This window comes from Felis catus, chromosome D3 (assembly GCF_018350175.1).
Source record: "Felis catus isolate Fca126 chromosome D3, F.catus_Fca126_mat1.0, whole genome shotgun sequence".
Classification (NCBI taxonomy): Eukaryota; Metazoa; Chordata; class Mammalia; order Carnivora; family Felidae; genus Felis; species Felis catus.
Window position 1 is genome coordinate 56,547,525 of NC_058379.1, and position 11,381 is coordinate 56,558,905.

Genomic DNA, 11,381 nt, shown 5'->3' on the forward strand with positions numbered 1-11,381 from the left:
TGAGAAACTTAACAGAAACCCATGGGGGAGGGGAAGGGGAAAAAAAAGAGGTTAGACTGGGAGAGAGACAAAGCGTAAGAGAGTCTTAAAAACTGAAAACAAACTGAGGGTTGATGGGGGGTGGGAGGGAGAGGAGGGGAGGTGATGGGTACTGAAGAGGGCATCTTTTGGGATGAGCACGGGGTGTTGTATGGAAAACAATTTGACAATAAATTTCATCTATTAAAAAAATAAATAAATAAATAAATAAATAAATAAATAAATAAAACATTAAAAAAAAGAAATCTGGGGGCGCCTGGGTGGCGCAGTCGGTTAAGCGTCCAACTTCAGCCAGGTCACGATCTCGCGGTCCGTGAGTTCGAGCCCCGCGTCAGGCTCTGGGCTGATGGCTCAGAGCCTGGAGCCTGTTTCCGATTCTGTGTCTCCCTATCTCTCTGCCCCTCCCCCGTTCATGCTCTGTCTCTCTCTGTCCCAAAAATAAATAAAAACGTTGAAAAAAAAATATTAAAAAAAAAAAAAGAAATCTGACAATATTAAACTGGAGTTTAAGTTTTTATTATGGGGACATAAATTGAAGTCCATATATGTCAGCTGTGAACTACTGAAGAATGTTTGCTCTAATATGCTTAATATTTTCCATAATCCAAACTGGGGTTTGAAGTCTCTCCTCTAAGGTCCCAAAGCACTCTGCATATACTGTACCTTATTATGTTTTTCTAGAATTCTGTTGCTACCTCTGCATCACCCTCTAGATGGGTTTCCAGAGGGCAGACCCTAGGTCTTTTATTCACTGCACTAGTCACAGAACCTAGTAGACTTCTTGGCTCAGCGGTGCTAAATAAACATTGGTTTATTAAGTATCAAAAATGTAGGTGTTGTAGGCACAGATTTTATTTATTAATGACATTTGAAATATGCCACTTTTCCATTTAGGCCAAAGTTACTTCATTTTCATATATGCCATCACTTTTAAAAAAGTGGTGACAGATTTACCAAACTGAATAAGCATAAGATAAATCACACCTTAAGCGTTTCGCTATGAAACTTTCCAAGGCTAATTATTTTTTCTTTGTACAACTCAAAAGTAGGTGTTTTAGAATTTACTCTGTTACAGTAGCTTTGTATTCATGAAACTCTGGGCCAAGTGTTCCAGATTATTTGGTTCCTTAGGCTGTTATATTATTTTTTCCTTATAAAGAAAAGGATGAATCCCTTAGATATTGAAAATCTAAATTTTCTATGTTCTGGAAGTATTAAATGTTAGTGGGAATGAGAAATGATACTGCAGTCTCCCTCGGATCCTACTGTAGCTCTGCCCTGCATTATCTGGCCAACAGGTGGCAGCATGCTCCAGGGAAAAGTCTCAAGAATCCCGTGACTGTTTTTCCGGAATATTTGGCAGTAGTACTGCCAAAGTACTAAACTGCGGATAAACAAAAATCTATTAATTCTACTGGGTCCAGCCAAAGTGTATTTCCACGTCTAAAAGTAATTTAAGGTTGCATCCATTTTACAACTAGATCTGGTATCACCACTATTGCCAATTAGCACTTGTTAACTCACAACAAGTGTAACACAACACAAACTAACAAGATTCCTGCAAAGCCAGAGAGATAAACAAACAAGGGGAGGGTGGGAAATAAGAAATTGACAACTGTTTGAATATTCTGAAACACTTCTAATATGCACATGATGACCTTTCTAACATGATTAATAGGTGATATACTTTACTGTTTATACTATTAACCCTTCATATATAACTGCATTATTCTCATGGATACTAACAGTAATAATACTATCAACTACAAAAACTAGTGAGGATTTTAAGGTCGATTAGTTTACTCATTCTTTGTGCAAGTAAACACTTCAGTAAAAATAGAGGTATCTATCCTGTGGCATAGGAACTTCTATTTAGATGAACATTCAACAACTTCATATATTTAATTATACCTGTAGGATTTTACTAGCATGTGATCCTTTTACAGACTAATAAAATTATAGTAAAATGTTGGGCAAGTTATGTTTGAAAAATTAACACTTACTTGCTTGAATTTATTTTTGGTTGGTTTGATTAGATTCAGTCATTAGCAGAATGCATTCACTTGTGTGCTTTCGTAACATTTCCTTCTACCATGTTGTCATGCTTACTTACACAAACTATTAATACTATCCTCGATTTTAAAGCTTTAAGAGATCCTGACATGTTCTCCATTTAAAGGGTTACTACTTGAGTCCCTGGTTTCCATGCAGTTTCCTAGGAGACTGAGAAATCAGTTGCTATTTATTTTTTTTATTTTTTTTAATGTTTATTTGATTTTGAGACAGAGAGAGACAGAGCATGAATGGGAGAGGGTCAGAGAGAGAGGGAGACACAGAATCTGAAGCAGGCTCCAGGCTCTGAGCTGTCAGCACAGAGCCCGACGCAGGGCTCGAACTCACGGACCGTGAGATCATGACCTGAGCCGAAGTCGGACGCTTAACCGACTGAGCCACCCAGGCGCCCCTCAGTTGCTTTTTAAACACAAAACAGTTTAGACTAAACTTGCTTAGCTGCACATAATTTACTCGAGACTTGTTTAAAATTACGTAAAGGAGTAGCCACTATGCTTAGAAATGTGTTGAGTATGAATCGGTTTATGACCTTGAATTTCAAAGGAAACAGAGACTTGTATAGCAGATCATCCACTCATTGTGATGGTAGCACAGCACTGGGAGAAGCACACTTACCATCATTCCAGGTCTACCGAATAGTTCATTGAGTTGATAAGTGCAGGACCAATGGTTAGATCTTTCTGTACCCCAGTCTACCCCAATCGTATGCAAACAGTCCAGACATTTGTTCAATGCGTGTCAAAGTGAGGATGACAATGGTGATGGTAGTAGTTTGGTTTGCTAAGAAATCAAACAAAGGAAATTTACCAAAGAACTAAATGGTAATAAAAACATTTAAGGATAATTTCAAAAAATAACTACTTTCAATTTAATAATATGTTCAAGTGTTTTGCATGTCCAAGGAATACTATTATGAATAAGTTAAGAGGAGCAAATGATAACAGAGCCCTTCCTAAGGGCTAAGCGAGCCTTCACAGGGAAATAACCTATACATTATCCTTGAAGGATGCTGAAGATTTCAACCAAAAGCTCAATGTTATTAAAGTCAGGACAAGGGCAAAGAAATCAAACAATAGCAGGAGAGAAATGGAACATGATTTTGGTGTCCAAGTACACAGGTAGGTAATATCGGTCAGGAGAAAGATGTTAAACGAAGTAGTAAAAGTGTGCACCTTATATTCTGAGGATACAGCAAGGCAGCAAAGACTTAAAAATAGGATGATTACATAATCGGATTCATATAAAGATTTCGGCAGCAATCTGAAAGATGCATTGGAATAAGAGGGCAGATAGGAATCAAGGAGATTAAGAATCTATTTACAAGAAGACAAAGGCCTGAATTGAAATCGTGGAAAGGTAAAGACAACAAATTTGAGCTATTTCAGATGGTAATTCAATAGGACCACAGTTTAAAAATTACCAATTTTCCCCTATACTGGCCCTAAATTTCTGGTTAGTCATGACATTATGAGGTGTTAAAAAAAAAAAAAAGTGGGGGGTGGAAGTTAAAGTAAAGTAAGGCAATTACTCTATTATAATTCCACAATAACAATTCATTATCAATAATAAGATTAAAAATAAAGGAAGGTAGTTGAATTGGAATTGGCTGCGTGAATGTTGAAGCGTTGTTGGACTATTCACCAATACTGGAATTGATGTTCATACAAACCAGGAATTAAGATTTGGGGCTTTATAGATGTAATATTGTGATGTAACAAGCAATAAATACCTGGTCTTCATCCCTGGTTCCTGGCACAGAGCTCCTAAAACCCTTGGGGTTTTCTGAGTGGTAGGAGTGAGAGAAGAGTTTTGTTATTCACAGTAAGCCCCTTTCAAGTATACTTGAGTATATATGCTAATGAGACGGAACACGAGGGCTGGTTGCCAGAGGAACCAACCACCTGATTAGAAAATTGGAATTTTCAGTTTTGCATTCTACTTCTAACCTCCAGGAAAGGGAGAGGATACTAGAGATCAAGTTAATCATCAGTGGTCAATGATTTAATCAATCATAGCTATGAAATGGGACCTCCAAAGGAACCTAAACAAAGGCATTAAGAGCCTCCAGGTTGGTGGCACAACCCAAACTCTGTAGGGACAGAAGCTCTGGCACCCAGGACTCTTCCCGACTTCACCCTAATAGCTCTTCATCTGACTGTTCATTTGTATTCTTTACAATAAACCAACAATAGTAAGTAAAGTGCTCCCCTTAATTTCTGTGAGCTATCATAACAAATTATCAAACCTTTGGGGGGCTGTGGGAACCTCCACCGTGTAGCCAGGTTGGACCAAAGCATGGATAAGCTGGTAACCCACTACTTGTGATTGGTATCTGAAGTGAAGTCACAGTCTTGTGGGGCTGAGCCCTTCATCTGCAGGGCCCGTGCCAGCTCTGAGCACCTAGCGTTAGAATGGACTGAATTGTGAGACTCCAGTTTTGGAACTGGAGAACCGCTGGATGTGGGGAAACCCACACATTTGGTATCAGAATTCTTATGAGTAAACAGTTTTCCTTTAGTAGACAAGTCAGGAATGGAAAAACAAACGTGGGGATCATTTATGCACAAACAGAGTGAAATCATTTCTTGTAGATGAAATATATATGAAGAGAGGAGTGTTGAACGTGAGCTGGGCAGAAGCCTGTATAAAGGAAGTAGGTACAAAAGAGGAGCTAGCTAGGCAAAGTGTGGATGGAGCAGTAGAGTGGGAGAAAAAGCTAGGCTGTCCACAGTGACAAATGCTACTGTTCAGAATGGATAAGGATTCAAGAGCCAACTTCAAGGTACTGGCAGTTACAAGGTCACTACCTTCAAAAGTTCAATATTAGAGGAATGGTATCAGGAAACTGGATTGTGTTAGGATGAGTAATGTTTAAGCATGTAGCCTTATCTCTATATCCCCATAATTTCCAAAAACTCATACTTTAGTGTAAAAGTAAATTACACTAATTTACTAATCGTGCAGCACATTAAGAAAGTGCAAAAAATGTGACAGCTTTGGCTCTTAAAGAGGCAAGCATTATCAGTCTCAAATGTCACTGAAAAGAACACTTCCATTTCCCCCAACAGCAATGTCCAAACTATAATTTTTGTTTTTAATGACTTTTGTAATGTACTTAGAGCATAAGAACCAAAAGTAGGGATGGTAATAAATCACCACATCCAGTGTGAAATAAATCCTGAACTTGCAAATCAAAGGATAAAAACAGACACTCCCAAGAAAACAATATTTTATCTTTAATCTGTTTTTTACTGAATTAAATAGCATTCTTTCATCAATCTTAATCCTAGTGTCCCTTAATTCATTTACTAAAAACACAAAGGGGCACCTGGCTGGCTCAGTTGGTAGAGCATGCAACTCCTGATCTTGGGGTTGTAAGTTCAAGCTCCATGTTGGGTGTAGAGATTACTTAAAAATAAAATCTTAAAAAAATTTTTTTTAATTAAAAACAAAGAACAAACTAAACAAACTAAAGTTCCTGCTCCTGCTTTGACTCTAAGAGTAGATAGGACACCGGTTATATTAAATTGAACTCCAATTCAAACCTTTGTCAAGTACTCCATGCTATCCCCTTAGAAGAAAGGAACAAAACCATTTTCACAAGTAAATATATAAAGAAGCCATCAATTAAAACATATTTTCTCCTGTTTGATCATATCTTCCTGGAGGAAGAGAAAACTAAAATTCATCTGCCCTAATTTTCCCTCGCAAAAGGCAATTTTGAAGGGATTTGTCAAAACAACCTATTAGGTTTGCAACCCAGGCCATCAGACAGTAAACACAAAAACCCAAGCAAATGAAATCTGGTCATAAATGGCCCTTCCGTGGTCAAGTGGCTCAATTTCCTACTTCAAGGTAGAACCACTTGGACATCTTCACCACCACCAAACCACCAACCCCACCACTTTCCTTCCCCCTTAAACGCTTTCACTTAATGTAAACATCAGGCCTCTGGGCAGCTAAGGATTTCCCCCTCCAACATGATCACGCTCACTGGGCTATGGTGTTTCTGATTCATTATTTTTTTTCTTTAATGAACTTATAATGCTTGTGTGACAAGGGAAAAAAAGCTTTTATTGTTTAAATAGTTCACTCAAGTCACACCAATAGGCCCCAGTTGACATCTTAGAACAGGAATCCCAGTAGACTACAAAGTCTATAAAGACAAAAATAAGGGATTTTGGTGGGTTTTAATCTCTGCTGTATGCCCAGCACCTAAAGCAGGCTCTGGTACATGTGGAAATTTGGACATAATTGTTTCAAGAACGGATCAGAATCTACATATGTCTGCCTCTGAAGTCTACATTCTGCCACATCAGTTTCCCAAATTAATTTGATAGTAAGAATCATCTGAGGTATTTGTCAAAAACAAATTCCTAGAACCCTCCCTCAAGGTTGTAACTGAAGGCCTAGAAATGTGTATTTTTAACAAAGACCCTAAATAATTCTTACCATTGGACAAATCCAGACTTACAGCACTGTTTCTTCTAGCCTCCACATTCTCCTCACCAATGCAATTCCTCCTCCCCAAATACCGCCAACACACATTCATCAAACACTTCTGAGTGTATTTATTCACTTGATGCTCACAACTTTATAAAGTAGGTAAGTACCATCACTTTGCCTTTTTTTTTTTTTTTTTTTTTTTTTTTTTTTTACAACAGAAGAGTAAAGATTAGAACATTTAAGAAGCTTGCACAAGGTCACAGAGCTAACAACAGAGAGAGCAGGGATTCAAACCCAGTGTTGCTCCAGAAACCAAACTCCTAACCATTATGTTATTCTGCCCATTCCCACTGGTCCCATCCTCCCCAAAGTACTGGCCCCAAATGTCCCTTTGGGTACCCATTTCTACTCCTGGTGATGAAAGTCATCTTGTGGTCTCTATATAAGTGATCACAAATTTCAAACTGGTAGACCACATAAAGGATTATCTACAAAACGATATTCAATTGGATCTCTTTAATATCACCCAAAGAAGTTGCCACTTAAAAGGGACATGTTATTACCTGCAGCAGTATAATCCTAAGCATAAAAGCATAATATAATGAATTTTTAAAAGCAAAACAAATACATGGAAATGCAAGCTGGTGCAGCCACTCTGGAAAACAGTATGGAGTTTTCTCAAAAAACTAAAAATAGAACTACCTTACGACCCAGCAATTACACTACTAGGCATTTACCCAAGGGATACAGGTGTGCTGTTTCAAAGGGACATATGCACCCCCATGTTTATAGCGGCACTATCAACAATAACCAAAGTATGGAAAGAGCCCAAATGTCTATCAATGAATGAATGGATAAAGAAGATGTGGTATATGTATACAATAGAGTATTATCAGCAATCAAAAAGAATGAAATCTTGCCATTTGCAACTACGGGGATGGAACTGGAGGGTATTATGCTAAGTGAAATTAGTCAGAGAAAGACAAAAATCATATGACTTCACTCATATAAGGACTTTAAGAGACAAAACAGATGAACATAAGGGAAGGGAAACAAAAATAATATAAAAACAGGGAGGGGGACAAAACAAGAGACTCATAAATACAGAGAACAAGCGGAGGGTTATGGGAGGGGTGTGGGAGGGCGATGGGCTAAATGGATAAGGGGCACTAAGGAATCTACTCCTGCAATCATTTTTGCACTATATGCTAACTAATTTGGATGTAAATTTAAAAAAATAAAAAATAAAACAAGTTAAAATAAATTTTAAAAAAAGCAAAACAAATCCAGAAAAGGTAAGCAAATTAGGTTGTACCTTCTGAAAAGTATTTTAAAACAATGTATTTGGCCTTCAAGGGGCCTGAACATTGGGCAGTATATAAACTGGTCAGTCATTTACCACCATGCTGCCTGACAAGATTAAAAATTAATTTTTCATTAGGCACTGTCAGAGAGAAACCAATGGGTATTCTATGAATTCACTGTTCTGTAAAAAATTTAAGTAAAACCTACGTTTCCTCCTAAATGATCACTATGACAGGGGCACCTGGTTGGCTCAGTCAATGGAGCATGAGACTCTATCTCAGGGTTGTGGGTTTGAGCCCCACGTTGAGTGTACAGATAGAGGACTTCATAAAATCTTTAAGAAATTCAAAATAAATGATTGCCACAACAAAAGAATTGAGGCAAATATTACAACCAAGGCAACCAAATTAGATTCTTAACATGTTCACTTTCCCACAAATAACAGTTAAAGTGAAATGAGGTGAATGTCTTTTAGTGCCCAAGTCCTATAGCTTTTTTTAAAAAGCTTTCTCTCCAGACTCTCATGATCCTGTCCGCAAAACCATTAGAAAATGTTCCACTCTGCTTCTTTAGCTAAGTTGTTCATTTTATTACTCATACTCCATGCACTTTGAAAGGCATCACCTTTCCCCTTGCCTCATCTTAGAATTTATCTCTACTGGATCACCCTAAGGCAGAACAGAGTCCTAACAGAACCACTTTCTGAAGTGGCTGACAGGATTAAGAGCCAGGATGAGATTTGTCATTGTGGTTAACCTGAAAAGGAAGGGAAAAGACTAAAACAGCAAAGAGTCCGCCCGTAGCTTTAACTCTGTTCCAGGCACAAGTGCATGGATGTACCTCATGAGCAACCCCAAGGGCTTTGACATTGATGCAAAGAGACCACAACTTAGTAAATAAGGCCTTTCTTTACCATTGTGGGTACTACAAACAAACACTGTCTTATTCTGTTAATACATCTATTATCTGTCTGTAAAAAATACAAAGCTAAACTGGTGACATCATGGTACCAATAATAGAATATACAGTGTAATAAGCATTTTTTATATTTCTGTGACTGATGATTTGGCATCTTGGAGTCACAGTGTCATGCTAACAGTCCAAAGATTCTTTTGTTTTTTATTTATTTATTTTTACAAACACCTCCACCGTCAGGCACTCTGAAATCTCTTACAAACCCTCCAACCACAGGCCTCAACCAGGTGTTTTGCTCTCTGCTCAGTAGGGAAAATCCCCCCCAGCTACTTCCCAGCACTATAAAAAAAAATAATAATAATTTGGCTCTAGTTCTCCCTCCACCCCTGATTCTCCCTGTGAGTAACCCCACTGACCCCATGTGGCATGCAGTGCCTCCCATCCCCTAGACACTTGTAAAAAACTTTTTTTTTTTCAAAGGCAGTTGTCACTATGTCCTCTTACTATAGTTAATTAAAATAAATCTTGGGTTCAAACGGTCTAAGCATATTATCCAAAATTTTCCTTTCTGAAAACTTGCCGTCTTTGAACCCTTCAGATACATATTACTAGTTTTAGCACTGTTAAAAGATAAACTGAGGTAGACGAAAATTTTGAGGGGTTTTTTTTGAACAAACATCAATGCGAACCAGGCAGGGCCAAGCTGACAATGGCTAGGGGCAATCCACCACCAGGAGCCAAGAGAAAGGGCTTCTAGCACAGACACAGGAACAAATCAAGGAAATTCTGATTGGCTATTGCTGATCTTGTTGCCTTATTTGAGAACCCTATTAGCTGTTTGTGATTAGCTGTTGTTAAGTGTCAAGTTCTTGATTTCAAGGCTTTTAAAGTCATCCACTCTAACTTAGGTGTTGGTTTGCTTCCCCAGGCTGCTAAGGCGTTAGAGTCACTTTAGTGGCTCCTTGTTCAATTACCGTAATAGCAATTACTGTAGCTCTCTTGTAAGTTTGTAGGCCAGGCCATACTGTAGAGACAACATGGAAACAACCCCTTATGGAGTTTATACTCTAGGAGTTATAGTGGTAAGTGAAGTGTGAAGTGTATCTTTTATTTCATGTGAATCCCTCACTTTTCTTACCAGAGTTTCACATATACTAACGTTCAATAATATGTGCAGAATTGCCTTAAGCATCAGAGGCCATTTTCTTTATTCTTTATTATTGAATAGTGGTTTACAGAGACTTAAAAAAAAATTTTTTTAGTATTTACTTTTGAGAGAGAGAAAGAGAGCACACACTGGCAAGCAAGGGAGGGGCAGAGAAAGGGAGAGAAAAAGAATCCCAAACAGGCTTCATCTGTACTTTCAGCTTAACTGGGGGCTCAAACCCACAAACCATGAGATCATGACCTGAGCTGAAATCAAGAGTCAGACACAACCCAATGAGCCACCCAGGTGCCCAAAGAGACTTTAAGTTTGTTTTTTTATTTTGAGAGAGAACAAGTGAGCAAGCAGAGGAGGGGCAGAGAGAGAGAGAAAGAGAGAGAATCCCAAGCAGGCTCCACACTCAGCTTGGAGCCTGATTCAGGGCTCAGTCTCATGACTGAGATCACGATCTGAGCCGATATCAAGAGTTAGACACTTAACCAACTGACCCACCCAGGAACCCCTACTTTCAAGGAGTTTATCTAGCTTGATGAAATTGAAAGAGAGCACTGTTGAATGTGATACAGTAATTCAGGCAGTTAAAATTTACTGAATAGCCTTACTCACCAATTACGGATGTATGAACCAGGAGTGGGGCTTCACCAGATGCTGAATCTGCAACACCTTGATATTAGCCTTTCCAACCTGCAGAACAGTGAGAAATAAATTTCTGTTGTTTATAAGCCACTGAGTCTATGTGGTATTTTTGTTATAGCAGCCCAAACAGACTAAGACCTCATGGCTAAAGTTCTTAAGAATAGTAAGTTGCTATCCCACTGGGAATTTTAACCAAGTCCTACACATTAGCTAAAACTCTCGTCTACACCTCTTGCAGCCAAGTATTTGGTTTATCTTTTAAATATATGCACCATCTTATAAGGAATAACTAGAATTTCAATTTCTTTTTCTAGGTCTCACTTTCTTACCTATATAGGTGAATCAGCTTAACTACTGGAGTAGACGCTGCTATTACACACTCAACATTCATCTGTTTATCCCCTTTTTCTGCCTCTTGGAAGGCAGACGAGAGTCAGTAAAGTATCCTCCAAACTGAGAAGGCACTTTGAGACCAGAAAAATGACACAAGCCACCCCCTGACCTTTACAGACTCTTACGGTAATTTACAGAGAGAATCAGGCAGACAGACGATCCGAAGCCCTATTCAGCTATCCCCCACTAAGTCTGGCTCTTAATCCCTAGCTTCTATAGAGCAAAGGGCATGAGGGGTGAGGTCATAGGGTAGTTATCTCAAGTGGTGTCACCTGTGCACCAGTTCCAGCTCTACTAATTTTCTAAAGTGGAAACTTCTGTGCATCCCTTTAGGGACAATTAGAAGAAGCCTTCCCGCATTCAGGTCAGGGGGTGCATCAATCTCCAAGGGGCCTGAAACATGTAGCCC

At 38.7% G+C, this 11,381-nt stretch overlaps 1 long non-coding RNA gene across 1 annotated transcript; it reads right to left on the bottom strand.

Moving 5' to 3' along the window:
* Positions 1-422: 422 nt before the first annotated feature.
* LOC123381377 lies at positions 423-11,172 on the bottom strand. Its single transcript, XR_006588256.1, has 3 exons — positions 10,909-11,172; positions 10,550-10,627; positions 423-466 (listed from the first exon to the last, which is right to left on the bottom strand). It is a non-coding gene; the product is annotated as an uncharacterized LOC123381377 (long non-coding RNA).
* Positions 11,173-11,381: the final 209 nt, after the last annotated feature.